At 41.2% G+C, this 15,500-nt stretch overlaps 1 protein-coding gene across 8 annotated transcripts in view; it reads left to right on the forward strand.

Moving 5' to 3' along the window:
- The window catches only part of NCKAP5 (NCK associated protein 5), a 580,968-nt gene that overhangs the window by 38,978 nt on the left and 526,490 nt on the right, over positions 1 to 15,500 (forward strand). Inside the window, exons 2-3 of one of the 8 annotated variants that reach the window (XM_039495322.1) lie at positions 1,911 to 2,221; positions 2,935 to 3,000. The exons of the other annotated variants lie outside the window; for them this stretch is intronic. The gene's annotated coding sequence lies outside the window, so the exon portion shown is untranslated. The remainder of the gene's footprint in view (positions 1 to 1,910; positions 2,222 to 2,934; positions 3,001 to 15,500) is intronic. 8 annotated transcript variants of the gene reach the window in all.

A 15,500-nucleotide genomic window follows, 5' to 3' on the forward strand; every position in this document is an offset into this window, starting at 1 on the left:
CCTTGATTAACAGACCAGTGCAGCTGTACAGAGTCCTATTAACATTTGCTTAAGTGGAATTCTCTGCTATACCACTTGCCTGCAGGGCTGGGGTGTAAAGTAGTCTTAGGAGTTGATATCCATGTACTTTACTTCTGTTGTGTTGTAACACTTCTCATTGAAGCACATTCATCTTCAAAGCGCTTTGCAAATGTTATGAGTCAGATTGTGGGCTTCGCACTGGTGAACATTTGCAAATTGTCCCATTGGTTTCAGTGGGACTACTCATGTCCACTGTTTCAAACTGGGACCCACCCTCCTTCCATTAAAGTCAATGGGAATTTTGCTCCCTGACTTTAACGGAAGCAGGCTTACAACGACACCATTGTGAGGTAGGCAGTAAGTAATACTATAGTAGTAGAACTACTAGTGCCTTAAATGGGTTAGGAGCTATACAGACACACATGGAGAAATTCTAGGGAGACTTTACATCAATCACCTTCATTTTCAAGAGGAGACCACCCTGTCTTCTTGTTTCAGATCCTCTGTCCTAGGTAAAACGATGCATTAGAACAGACAACAGAGCTTACCTGGTGTAGTCCTTACTGCTGTGAGCAGCCCCTTTGACTTCTACTCAAGATAGCAAGATACACTGGTGTTGTGTAATCACTAAACCCAGGAGTAAATATTGGCAAAAGAGAGCCCTTTCATCATTCAGGCAGGCCAGGGGCCAGATCTTTAGCTGGTGTAAATTGGCATATCTTGTCTTAGCCAGTGTAAATTGATATAGCTATACTGACTGCCACCAGCTGAGGATCTCACCCAAGTTTTAGTCTCTGAAGAGATGCAGGAGTGTAGGATGATGGCTTTACTAAAAGTGGCTGAGAAATTTGCAAACAAAAATACAACTTTGTTTTGGCTCTAAACTGTTCTTCAATCTTTCAGTCTGTGGTTGAATCTGCATTTTTGTTTTCTGAAGATGAATCAAGGTATATTTCCCAATATTGAAGTTCCTCCATTGAAATATAAACAGATTGCAGATATAGTCCAGGCAGTTGCAGTTCTTACACAGGGCCCTTCCTGTGTCCCTAATTCTGACTTGAAAAGATCAACTTCTGAGAAACAAGAGTCAAAGTCTAGACTTCACGCCAGTCCCACTCTCGACTTCTCCTTTAGCAGAAATTCCCAAGACAAGGCATTTGCCCAAATCAGTGTCAGTGCTAGTTTTGTGATGTGTGTTCTACAGATTGGTGGGGACTGAATAGAATCTGTCATAATCATTTCACTTTTAAAACACCATTTTGTTCCAACCCACAGTCCCAAGAGAGAAAGGTCAGTAGTTTATGTCCTTACCACCTAGTATTGACAGACTGTCTGCCTTTGCCATTTATCTCCCTTGCTCTTTATATTTTCACCTTTTAAAAGTGAGGGATTAAATAGGTTTTTGTTAAATCTTTAAGAATGTCGATGAAATTAAATATGAAACGATCTTGTAAGTCATGGTGTGATAAAAATAAGTGCTAAATAAAGCAAAACATCAGGGCTGACTATGAAAGTTATTTTTCTACAATGAGAATGTAGCTGAATATTCAATTTCAGCCCAATACTGACATCGACTCTAGGTTTCCTTTTATATATGTGCCTGTATGTAATTATATATGAACACACATACTAGAAATATTCAGGGCTAAATCCTGATAAAGCTACTGCTGTCATTTAAATCTCTCTCTTTCCATTTTGTAAGTTGATTAGGATATACTTAGTTTTCTGTTTTTCATGCACACAGTGACTATTGGTCATAAGAAATCATAATTTGGGTAACTAGAAGTATTTACTTATGTAGAACTGAAGCTCCTACAAAGTTGCAAATTGTGCTGCAGGGAAGATAGCTGTGCTTTTTTCCCCTCCCCTTCTCTTTTCTTTTTTGACAGTCAGTTAATAAAGACTCAACAATAAGCAGCTGCCAGTGATGTCATTTGGGACTTTGTCCACAGAGCTTGTATTTACAAGTACTGAGCAACTACATAACAGCAGAAAAGCCAACTACCAACAAACTTCATGTCTGCAGTTACTGTAGGACTTTGTGGATGGTCTAGAAAGCTAACCCTGTTCTTCTGACCACAAAGTTTTAAAGCTTGGTAAATAACCACTGGATACACTCAAGAGAATTTCTGGACTGCAAAGACTTCTTATGGTTCTGATTTCTCTAGGACTGTGGCATGTTTTAATTGAACAACTTCAAGTAAGGCTTTTTCTTTTCGTGTTTTATCATATTGCAAAGCTTCTTTTCTTTTAAAAATATTGTATTATGTTTCAGTATTACTACTTGTGGTTTAGGTTTAATTATAACAAGCAGCAAGTATGCAGTTACTAGCAATAATTACAGTCAGACATCTGAATCTGTTTCAAGTGTGGCTAATAGTCCCATATAGCAAGGGTAATAGAAAAATCACAACTTTGATTCTAAATTTTATGTTTGCATGTGATGGTTATGCTAACCTGACTTTTTTCAATGTAACTCTAAAATTATACTCTGATTATAAAACAAAGAAGAATCATAAATAATTTTCATCAGTGGACTGATGAAGTTTTTATAGTGGTTCCTAAGCTAGTGTCATTTTCGGACAATCAAAATTCATTCAAATAGTTAACATAGTTTCCTTATGAAGTTGTACTTCCTGCTCATCTATACTTAGATTTAGGGCAAAATTAGTATGGTTTTACTTTTAATCTCTGTACTGGCTCTGGAAGCATAGAAAGTTTAAAAGTTTGTAAATCATCCATTGAAACCATTCAGGTAAAATGAGATGTATTCTACTACAACAGGAGCAGTAGCATTTTTATTTTATTTATTTCTGGTAGCTGTAAACAATGAATGCTCAGTAACAATGTTGAACCACCTCTGAAAGGGGCTGCCCTAATAAGTGCTATTAATAATACTTTGTATTTCTTTAGTGCCTTCCATCCCAGGATCATCATGTGCTTTACAATCACTACTGAACTCAGCTTCACAACAACCCTGTGAGTTGGCAATTGTAGTATCCCCATTTTACGGAGGAGGGACTGATGCACAGAGGTGACCTACCAAAGACTGCACAGGCACTCTGTTGAAAGGCTTGGAACAAATCCCAGATCTTCCAGTTCCCTGTCCCATGCCTTAACCAGAGGACCACCCTATTGAGTGTAATTTTAGATATACCGTCTATTCTCCAGAAAAGCCTCCTGATCACAATACTGGGTATAGAAAGCTCTAGACATCTTTCCTCTACTTACTGATATATCTCTGTTGGGAAAACAAAGCACTCTTCCTGAGGGAGGAGGTGGAAGGAAGCTCCCGTTGTCAAACATCTGAGGGTGAGTCAGCCTCTACCACATCTGACCCCAGTTGAAATTCAGTATAAATAGGCAAGATCCCTTCTTAATTCTAAGTACTACCAAATGTCTTCTTTTGCTCCCTCCTTGCCACCCATTTTGGCCTCATTACTAAGGCCCCACAATCTGTAAGAGTCTGTCTAGGTGGATCCATGCTCAGGATTGGTGTCCTAGGGCTAGATATAAAAGAGGCTGTAGGCATTGCAACACTAAGCACCGCAGCACGTAATTTTTGTGGCGCTTTGCCACCTACTGGAATGTATAGCCCTACGTTAGACGTCCAGGCTCCCTATACAAGGCATAGGGACAGTTAGACAGCTAAGAATGGGATCCACAAAAGCCCAGCACACTTAGAGGGAAGCTGCCTAAACTAGCCACTAGGAAATATGGAGGAAAGGGGTATGGCCCACACCGCAGCCCTCAAAAAGAGTTAAGCATCTATATCTGATTTGGAGGGAGGCACCTATCTGCACCCATGAGTCACAGTCATGGAACCTTTCCTGCAGAGAAGCACCTGAGCACCTCCTCATGTTTGTTAAAAACAAACAAACAAACCCCATGAAGAAGCAAGTGGTAACTTCTCCTCCTCTTATAACAGTTAGCTCAGTGGTTACAGCACTCACTGAGGGTGTGGGAGAACCAGTTTAAATTCCTTCCTCTGCCTGATGTGGAGAAGAGATTCGAATTTGGGTCCCCCCGTCACTGGAGAGTGCCCTAACTGCTCAGTTTGGGGGTATTTTGGGACAGGTCTCTCACTGTCCCCTGTTGGAGCTGTGTATAAACAATGAAATATGCATTGGAACCAGGGGGGTTGGAACCTGGCTTTCCCCCCTCTCATGTGAGTGCCCAAGCCATGGAGTCATTCTCACTTACTCTGGTCGCATGCACATTTAAGTATTTATGCACAGTGGAAGCGCTTCGATAGCAAACACTGAGAGAGCCCTGTCCCAGAATACCTCATAGTCAAGTGGTTAGGGCCCTCTCCTATGGGGAAACAGAAACCTAAATTCAAATCCATTGTCCATTTCAGGCAGAGGAGAGGAATTAAATCCAGGTCTTCCACACCCTGGGTGAGTGCTCTAACCCAGTGTTTCTCAATGGGGTCACTGAGATCTCCTTGACACAGTTTAGGAAGTCAGCAAGCTGGTCCCTGGTATCAAAAAGGTTGAGAAACGCTGCTCTCTAACCACTGGGCTAAAAGCTACAAGGGGGTACCAACAGCCCCCTCTTCCTCTGGGCTCTTTTGTGTGGGTTTATGCAAGAGTGCACATGAAAAGCTCCATTGATTTCTATGGGGCTACTCACCCACATAAAATCACTCGTATGTGCAAGTGTTTAGAGGATTGGGGTTTAAATGAGCAGAGACTGAGACTCAGCAACACTTATGTGAGGCACAAAGTCCAGTGTGACTTCCATTGTAGTCAATTGCAGAACTCTAACTGATTTCAATAGGAGCGGGGTCAGACCCTAAAAGCCTTGAGAATTTGGGGGCATTTTTCCTTTATTTTCCTTACCTTATGTTGGCAACATAATATACAGTCCTATTTTATATTTCATTAAACCAAATTAGGATACACAAGAGAGTCCCAGTTCTGTAGATACAACTTTAGTTGGACTTTTGCCTTGGTAAGGACTGCAGGGTTGAAAATGTGCCCAAGGATTTCATATGCATAATCATCTATCATTTTAGTATGGTGTTAAAGTGGACAATTGCCAGCAACATTTCTATTCTTCAGGCTCTTTTGCAATTTGAAAAGCAATGGAATAAGTGCAGACTTCAGCCAGTCAACCTGACAGGTGGGACTAAATTTTGGACAAAACACTGTACAGTTGTGCAAAGGGAGCAGCAGAATTAGCTAAAGACTTAAGCACCCTCGTTACAGGGACCGGTGCTGCAAGATGCTCCACAACTCCCACTGATTTCAATGAGAGTTCAGGGACTTCTGCACCTTGCTGGATTAGGACCACGGTAAAACAAAAATGCTAATCTGGCTGTGGAAGTGTGGAGCTTCTAAAATGCAGTTTTATTGTAAGCTCTGCTTACATTATTATATACAATAAAATACATGTTCAATAGCAATAGGACATTAGCCATAAATGCCTACAATGCCCTGATCCACATGTGTCTAATGATGTGTGGTATGCAGAAACCTTGATTACTTTAGATATTTCCTCATGGTTGTGTAAATTAATCAAGGTATTTTCAGGGTGAGGAATCACTTGCTATAATCTGAAAATTACCTAGAAATCTCGCTGCGATTTCTTTGACTTGTGATTCATGCTAATATGGTTTGTATTGCAGCAGAAGGTGCTAAAAGTTGTCAGTAAAATTGTCTATAGGCTATGGATGATGTGAACTCTGTGAAAAGCAGCTTGGATACTAAAACAGTGGATAAACATTATGTTGCTGAAAGATGGGCTATTAGCATTGAGAACAAATGCTGTTATTGAACTGCATGTTTGATAGGCTTGCCACAAAATTATACTGTTTGTTTTTCCAGAGCCAGCCTACATTTGGATGGTGTGCGCATACAATAGGTCTGTGCAGCATCAAATCATCACACATTATTTTCTTTGATCACGCTAATTGATTATAATAATTCATCCTTATCTAAATTGTTAAATCCAACAGTTCACCATGTCCTTTTGTTTCTTTGTCACTCACACATAATACAAATAGGAAGAGTTAATTACTGCATGCAACAATAGAGGCAAATTTCATTGCTCACCTTTAATTGCAGCAGCACTGAACTGAGAGTGTGGATATTCGGGAAAGGAGAGAGGCAGAAACAGCTCTACTTAGCTGGCTGTTATTAGTAATTAGCATTTATACTTTGCCCTTCTCACACTTAGGGACAGATTACGATAACCCTACCCATGCTAAGTAGTACTATACTCCACAAATAGTCTCACTGAAATCAATGGGACTACTTGTGGAGTAAGGTACTTCTCAAAATGAATAAGGGTCTCACAATCTGGCCCTCAATGAATTGTTCTATTCAGTTAGTCTTTATCTTCAGTGTAGAACTGATAGCCAGAGTTGCCTTTACAGAGTAAAGGAAGTAGTATTCCTGGCAAAGCAACTTTTGGATGGGATAAAATAATGACCCAATTGCTTCTCCTTCAACATTTTCTTTTTGCTCGTTTCCAGAGCTCCCAGGTGTATCTTCTTAAGATATGAAATAACTTGGCTGTAACATGTGCTTATAATAAATACTCAGTTCCTGGAATCTTACAAAATGGTTCACACTGATAGATTTTTGGGGTTGTTTTTGCCAGTAGAGGGCCATGTTAAACTGAATAAAATAATTCCTTGCTAGACTGACATTTTCACTGAGTAATGCTGCTTAAAACATATGGACATTTTCAAGGGCAAAATTTGGGGTTTATTTTGGAAGCTACTGAATGATTAGTTTTTTAAAATAAGACTCACTTCACTCTTACAGCACCATGCAGTTATGTATGGGACTAATTAGACTGAAATTCTTCCCTGGTTTTTAAAATAAACATGTGGATAAAATGTATTTGAAACTGTTCTAAGTTTATAGACCCAGCTCCAATAAGTCATTAAGTGGCTGTGATATACAACAATAGCGTGTGCTTTCAAGACAATGATACAAATGAGAAAAATATTGTTTTTCAGAGGTAAAATCATGCTTGCATTTGATTTGGGGTCCAAAACTTGCAGTCATTATATAGGCAAACCTCCAGGATGCCCCAGTGGGAATATTGCCTGAATAAGTGCGGCAGGAATTGACTCTTGGCAAAATACTTTGTCCTCAATCTTTTATATGCAGCTTGTGTGAATTCTGCACAGCTCATGTTTTGCTGATTGCATTTAGAGGGTCATTTATTGTGCAGTGTTGTTTGTCCTTACAGCAGATGTTAAAGGATACCCCTTTAAAGGCTACTCCTCCATAGCATCTAATTATAACCTACACAAAAGCTTAACAGATGTTATAATTGTCTTTACTCTTTGATTAAATAGTTTCTGCATGATTTGCTTTCTCCTACCCCTTCCCTCCCCAATTTCTAAGTCTTTCTGGACAATTCACGTGTGTCTTCAGTTTATTGGCAGTGGTTGGGGTTTTTTTTGTTTTTGTTTTTTACAAATTTATGATTTTTGTTTTTATTGTTAATATTTAACAGGTTTTTATGTACTATTGGGCCAAGAAAAAGTAACACAAACACTGTGATTAAAAAATGTACGCTTGAATGAATTTTCCTTTTGCACTTAAAATCTACTGCTTCTAATGCACAATAACTGAGGTTATTCAACATAATGTGCATTACCACATATCATATGCCATGAGTGCAAAAGAAATTACCAGTTGAGAAAAATAGTTATGTTAAAGTCCCATCCGATTTTATCTGTGTGATTTTTGTCCTCTGTCTTGCAAATGTTCCTGGCTTCTTTAGGGGGATTGAACCATTTTGGTTGTATTGTTAGGGCCACATTGGGCCCAATAGACACAAGTCCACACTGATAGTGGTGTGATGTCAGGAGGAGCTCCAGGAAGGATTATGTCTTGGAAAGGACACATTTTCACCCAAATCTCCTGCCTGCAGAAGAGCACCCTTCGTAAACCATGAGATGCTGGGACCTGTCCTTCCTTCATGGCATGCCCAGTCAGCATCATGGACTAGTGTCCGTGGGGAAGTGGCCATGATCCCACTTTTTCTCACCCCTTCTGGAGAAATTTGCACTCATGGGGGCACTGAATGAGTTTCTTATTCTGCTTTACTGGATTAAATATGACAGAGCTCTGGAATGACCAAAAGGAATTATCATCTATGGCTCTTTGATGATCATGAAATAAATTTGCGCTCATGATTCATTTTATGCTCATGTATTTCACAGTGGGTATGGATGGGGTGGAATTTATTCACTAGCCAGCAGCTGTAGTGGCATCTGCAGTGGGGGGTTGGGCCAGTAGATGCTGTAATTGCAAACCTTCTGGTCTCTCCTCCAGTCTACCCCTGACCCTTCCTTCTTGTTGCTGGCACAGAGGGGGTGCCCAGCCTTTCTTGCTCCCGCACCACTCTCTAGCCTCTTCTACCCCTATGTGGTAGACCCATGTGTCCAGCCCACATGTGGACTTCTTGGAGGGGTTTTTGGCCAACATACATTTTGAAAACAGGTAATGAGAAAAAAAAAGGTTTGCTCCCCGCCCACCCCCATTTATGAAACCAATGTACAACCCCAAATAGGGCCTGATGGAGTCCACGAGTAGTATGCAGGAAGCCAAGACAATGGAAATCTGTGGTATCACCTTGTCTTGAGTACCAGAAATTGAGACCAAAAGGGTGAAATCCAATGAGGTTTTATTTAGACAACCAGCAGGCAGCTCCAGAAGCAGCTGCAGTAGTAGTCCCTGACTCCAGCCATGACACACACTCACATACTTACACTCCTTGCTTCCTGTTAAGAAAAAAATAACTCAAAGACCACAACTCCCAGCATGCAGTACTGGATCTATCAATACCACCTTTTTCCCATCTTAAACCCTATCTTACAACAACACTAATAATACAATAGCTTATTACTATAGTAATAAACACCAATTAAGTAATTAGCAAATAAATAAACAATAACTAAGAATAAATGGTTAGGTAACTATAATTAAGCTTCCAGTTATGACTGAGTGCTAATCTCCTTTTTCATTAGTAATTACATACCATAGTCTCTAGTCCATGCAGGTAGCTGTCTGACTCTGATAGCGCGTCTGTCAGACACAATGTTCTGTCAGTTACCCTGTACTGTCAGTGGCAAAGTAAAATCATCGGCCCCAGTTAGATGGTCTGGAACATCTTTGCTTTGCTCTTGGTGCAGGTGCAAGATGAATAAACAGCATTTCATACCTGACCATTTGACAGCTTGTAAGTGTAAGGTCCTTTCCTCCGCCAACCCCCGCAACAACGGGTTCTCCTTTTCATAAGATTCCAGGTTTTCATACTCTTACAAATGAACCAAATTCAATGTTCAGTTCCTCAGCCTCACAATGTTTCTGTATATATTTATATTTTTGCTGTTTCTGTTGAACTGTTTATCTCCTATCCAGCTACACAGATATATCAGATGTAGGTCCCTGTAATCGATGCAATAATTCAGTAGCTGACCTTTGCGTTATGGCATGGTGTACAGCCCTATAGACTTGTAAGAAATCTGTAGTGAAGGTCATCCGTGCTTTTCTTGCCAACATGTTGTTGTTTTGCAGACTGTCTTTCAAACATCTGTTGAATTGTTCAGTTTCTCCGTTTGCTTGAGGGTAATACATGGATGATCGTCTATGTCTAATATTTCTCTCTGCCAGAAAAGTTTGACGTTCCAGTGAGGCAAATTGCATTTTGTGGTCCAATACTAATTCTTTCAGGTTCCCTTTCTTGCTAAAGGGAAGAACTTGACAAGAACTTGATCACTGTAGCAGAGGTGACTTGTAATATAAATGTCACTTCTGGCCATTTACTGAAGTAGTTGGTGTAGGTGATATAGCGACAGTCATTTGGCACATTGTCCGATGGCAACCTTTTCCTTCCTGCATCTGGAAGAGGAACAGATAGTAATGCATGACCACCATCTTGTCATGCAATTGGCAAGTAATGCACATTTTTATAGGTGCTTCAGCTTGAGCATCCATTCCCAGCCACTAATACGTAGGTGCTGTTTCATTCTAACAATCCCTTGATGTGTGATGTGCCAGGTGTATGAATTTTGGCTGCAGTTCATCTGGTACAGCCAGCTGGTAAGTACCTTATCATGCATCCATCTTGTAGAGAAAGTTTGTTGCATGCTCTGAAGCAAGATAGCAAAGCTGGGTCAAGGCATTTGGGATTTTGTGACCATTTTGTCATCAGCAGTTCCTGCAATTTTTGTTGAATTGGGCAGGCTAAGCAAGTAGATTTGAATGGTTATGGCTGTGAGAGTCAAGCCAGGCCATCATTCAGATTCTAAAGAACCAGCCTGTACTAATTTTTTAAGCTCTTGTGATACAGCATCCCTGGCTGAGAATGGTAGATGGTACAACTTCTATTGCACAGGTATCACATTAGGTCGAAGTGTAATTTTGTGAACAAATCCAAATGTACAGCCAATGGTTTCCTGTGCGCTATCCTTGTTAAGAGCAGAGACTAGAGTTTGTGGTTTTAGTGGTGTCAGGTGGGGCAGAAGCAATGCACATTGACTACCCATGCATGTTCAGTGCAGCAAACAATTTTTCCCTCAATAGGAGTACCCCTATGGATTATATCAAATTCCACTGGTACAGAGTATGTATCAAAAGAGCACAGGAATGTGGTTCATCAAGTTCCACACTAAGCATAAGCCTGGTTCAGCATGTGGCACATGTCCAAAATATATTTCAAATAAATCCATTCAGGTAGTATTGAAATTGTTGAGCTAGTGTCCAATGTTAATTCCACCACCTGGGGCTTCCCTCATGCTATAACAGAAACATGAACAGTACATACTATTTTATGTCCGCAATGTGTGTGGTTCTGCTTTCATCCACACGCAAAACAGTAACACCAAGCCCAGTGCTGCATGCACCTGTTGATTAGGCTGCTTGCTTTAGCATAGCTTAGCAAACTGTCTGGTCTTTTGGCAGTGACTGCAGTGAGCTCCATGTGCAGGACATCCTCTGTAGTTCACAGTGTGTTCTGTAGATCCACAGTGGTAAGGTACTTTGCCTTGTGCGTTTTGAAGTTGCTGGGTCTGTAACCTCCCATTTGCATCGCCCTAGTAATTTTTTGACTTCCTTGTTGTAGTCCATGTCTGTAGTGGTTGCATGGCCTGGATCATACCTGCTGAGCCTGGACTCATTATTTTCTCTTCCACTATAGCTGACTCAATGTGATGAGCAATACTTATCGTCTTCTGTAAGATCAGGTCCCATTCAAGTAGTAAGCACAACTAATATGAGGCACAACTGTTTTTCTCCCCAAGTTGATCTCAAATCATTTTGTCTGCCATGTTGCCAAAATCGCATTCAATTCCCTTAAGGCAGCAATATACTGATCTGTCAATTTCCCCTAGTTTCTGTTCATGCTGGGAGAATTTGTAGTGTTCAGCTACCACATTTACTTTAGTCACAAAAAATTCTTTAATGCAGCAAGTGTAGTCTCATATTCATCATCCAGAAAGGGAAGCTTGTAAAATATATGCTGCCCTTCTGCTCCAAGGCAGTGAATAAGCAGAGCATGGTTTTTTTTCAGAAAGTTCTGTCAAAGACACAGTTCTCAAACCACTCTAATCCAAGCATTAAAAGCAACTGGCTGGTCACTCGGGCTTTGAAGAAAAGGTGCAGATAGATTCAGGGGCAGGAGAGTCACCCTTATTGCCAATTTGTTGAGTAGTAGAAGTTGAGACCAAAAGGGTGAAAGCCACCAAGTGGTTTGTTTGTTTAGACAAACACCATGCAGAGCCAGAAGCAGATGCCCTGACTGTTAGCAGCCATGACTGTCACACACATACTTCCTGCTTTCTGACTCAGACTACTACAACTTTCAGCATGCAATACTGAATCTAACAACACCCACACTGATTGTTTGACAAAGTCTCTGGTTGAGCTCTCACATTCAAACTATTAAAGAAGCAAACAGTGCCTTGCTAAATTGGTTTCTGAGTTATTGTTTGGTTATTCAAAGTCTATATAGTACTGTGGTTTTCTTCTTTCCTCTCAAAACACCAGTATGGCTTGAAACAGTTTCCATGACTTCTATTTAAGAAACCCAGCCTGCTTTGAGACTGAACCTGTCTGCTACTATCTAACTTACATCTTTCTCTTTTTATCTTTGGTTGCCAAACATAGAATCAAAGAAGATTAGGGTTGGAAGACCCCCTGCTCAAAACAGGACCAACCCCAACTAAATCATCCCAGCCAAGGATTTATCAAGCTGGGCCTTAAAAACCTCTAAGGATGGAGATTCCACCACCTCCCTAGTTAACCCATTCCAGTACTTCATCAACCTACTAGTGAAATAGTGTTTCCTATTATCCAACCTAGACCTCCCCCACTGCAACTTGAGACTATTGCTCCTCGTTCTGTCATGTGCCACCACTGAGACTAGCCTAGCTCCATGCTCTTTGGAACTCCTCTTCAGGTAGTTGAAGGCTACTATCAAATCCCCCCTCACTCTTCTCTTCTGCAAACTAAATAAGCCTAGTTCTCTCAGTCCTCTCCTCATAAGTTATGTGTCCCAGCCCCCTGATCATTTTCATTGCCCTCTGCTGGACTCTCTCCAATTTGCCCACGTCCTTTCTGTAGTGGGAGGCCAAAACTGGACTCAATACTCCAGATGTGGCCTCACCAGTGCCGAATAGAGGGGAATAATCACTTCCCTCGATCTGCTGGTAATGCTCCTAGTAATGCAGCCTAATATGACATTCACCTTCTTGGCAACAAGGGCACACTGCTGACTCATATCCAGCTTCTTGTCCACTGAAATCCTCAGGTCCTTTTCTGTAGAACTGCTGCTTAGCCAGTTGGTCCCCAGCCTTTAGTGGTGCATGGGATTCTTCCGTCCTAAGTGCAGGACTCTGCACTTGTCCTTGTTGGGCCAAAAGAAATCTGATGAGGTTCAATCTTCCAATTTGTCTAGGTCACTCTGGACCCTAACCCTACCCTCCAGCATATCTACCTCTCCCCCCAGTTTAGTGTCATCCGCGAACTTGCTGAGGGTGCAATCAATCCCATCATCCAGCTCATTAATGAAGATGTTAAACAAAACCAGCCCCAGGACCGACCTCTGGGGCATTCTGCTTCATACCAGCTGCCAACTAGACACTGAGCCATTGATCCACTATCCATTCAGCTGACAATCTAGTCAGCTTTCTATCCACCTTATAGTCTATTCATCTGCCCATACTTCTTTAACTTGCTGGCAAAAATACTGTAGGAGACCATATCAAAAGCTTTGCTAAAGTCAAGGAATATCACGTCTATTGGTTTCCCCATATCCACAGAGCCAGTTATCTCATCATAGAAGGCAATCAGGTTGGTCAGGCATGACTTGCCCTGGTTGAATCCATATTGACTGTTCCTGAACACTTTCCTCTCCTCTAAGTGCTTCAAAATGGATTCCTTGATGACTTGGTCCATGATTTTTCCACGGACTGAGGTGAGGCTGACCAGTCTGTAGTTCCCCGGATTCTTCTTCTTCCCTTTTTAAAGATGGCTACTATATATGCCTTTTCCCAGTCATCTGGGACCTCCCCCGATGGCCACAAGTTTTCAGAGATAATGGCCAATGACTCTGCAATCACATCAGCCAACTCCCTCAGCACCCTCTTAAGTGGTCCCCATGGACTTATGTATGTCCAGGTTTCCTAAATAGTCCTTAATCTGTTCCTTCACCACTGAAGGCTGCTCACCTCCTCCCCGTACTGTGCTGCCCAGTGCAGCAGTCTGGGAGCTGAACTTGTCTGTGAAGACCGAGGCAAAAACAGCATTGAGTACTTCAGCTTTTTCCACATCATCTGTCACTAGGTTACCTCCCCTATTCATGGTCACTACTCCTAGCCCCATTTGGAAATTTAGACTTTTTGATGCTAATTTTGTACTGTTCCTGCAACTTTATTCCAGCGAGACACCTATGTTTCTGGAATAGCTTACGGTATCTATGGAGTCTAGTTCATAACATTTGCTGCAATGTTGACGATGAACTCTCCTAATATGGCCCACATTAGTGTAGGTTTTATCAAATACTGCTCTGGACATATTTGTATTGGTCTGCACTATAATACTTTGCCTTGGCAATGTACAACGCCATATGTCTGGGGATCTCAAAGGGCTTTACAAACTGGGGTACATTGTTTATGGATTTACAAAAAGTACTGTATCCTTGCAGTTCTTACATCTGAAATCTCATTACTTCTGAATACTTTCCATTTATAAACTGGAGGGATAGATGAGTTAAGAAAAAAATTGTAGAGTGCCAACTGTGCTTGTGCAGAGTGTTTTAATTATCCAGACACCTGTCCACTACCATCTTATAGTGTTTCATATAGGTCATTGAACAGCCAGATGATGGTAATGACTTTCATTCACTATCATCCTGGTGTGAATTTGAAACCATGATCCAGAGGTGAAAGGCTAAAATTTCAATTACCAATACTCCAAGTCCTCCAATTCCCCATATTACACTGGTGCTAGAAGTCCTAAATTTCACATCTGTGGAACATTTATAAATTATGACATATTAAAAGATCAGCTTAAATCACTAAGAATTTTAGCATCTGTTAATAATTGCTACTGAGGGAGACTATTAAAAGGTAAACTGGCTAAGAGTGTCTTTGATAAACACTTTTCTCCCTTATGTCATCTGTTCCAAGATGTTTCATGACTATGTCCTAAAACTGCACAAGCAAAGGAAAATGCTAAATGGACTGGACAAGGAAAAACAACAATAGAACACCATGGAAAGTCTCAGGCTGGCCATTCTCCTTGTCTCTCCACTCAAGAATCCTTACAGTTCTCTTCTGTTAAACTAATACACGACTAATTAGTTTCCCCAAAGCTCAAATTCTGTCATGTTTTTATTGGTTGTGTTTCTAACATCATGATGCACTTTATGGGAAACAATTTCCTCAGTTCCATTTACCAGTCTTTAATCAAGTGAATTGCATTTCTTCTCCATTATCACAAGAAAAAAATAGCTTTAACCAGCCAGTACTGAAAATGTATGGGCTAGATTCTGACTTTAGGCACAGCCCTCGGCAAGGTATAGTGCATAAGCTGCACCCCTCCAGGGGTAGCCATGGGAAGCATTGTGACTCAGACACACCTTTGGAACACAGTTCCTCCCTGGCTTCTTCCTTGCTCTCTTGGGTATGTGTGGAGGAGGGGGAGGAAAAGGAATTTTACAGCTGGTCCATACTACCCGTAAGTTACTAGAGTCTCTCTGTCGCCTACTGGCTCAGCTACTTTGGCCAGTGAATAGTGTGGAGCCAAGGTGCTGCCCCACACTCCATCCACCTGCTCTGGGAAGGGAGTAAGCAGGCAAGTGGCTCTGCTTATTCTCGTATGTTCAAACTCAAGTCTGAGTTGCCTACACATGGGACACAGGGGGATTCTTGCTCCCTTGCGTGGCTATGTTGTCCAAGTTGCAATCTAACCCTTGGTTGTAGCTTTTGTTACTGAGAGATTCTACAA

This window comes from Mauremys reevesii, linkage group 11 (assembly GCF_016161935.1).
Source record: "Mauremys reevesii isolate NIE-2019 linkage group 11, ASM1616193v1, whole genome shotgun sequence".
NCBI classification, from domain to species: Eukaryota; Metazoa; Chordata; order Testudines; family Geoemydidae; genus Mauremys; species Mauremys reevesii.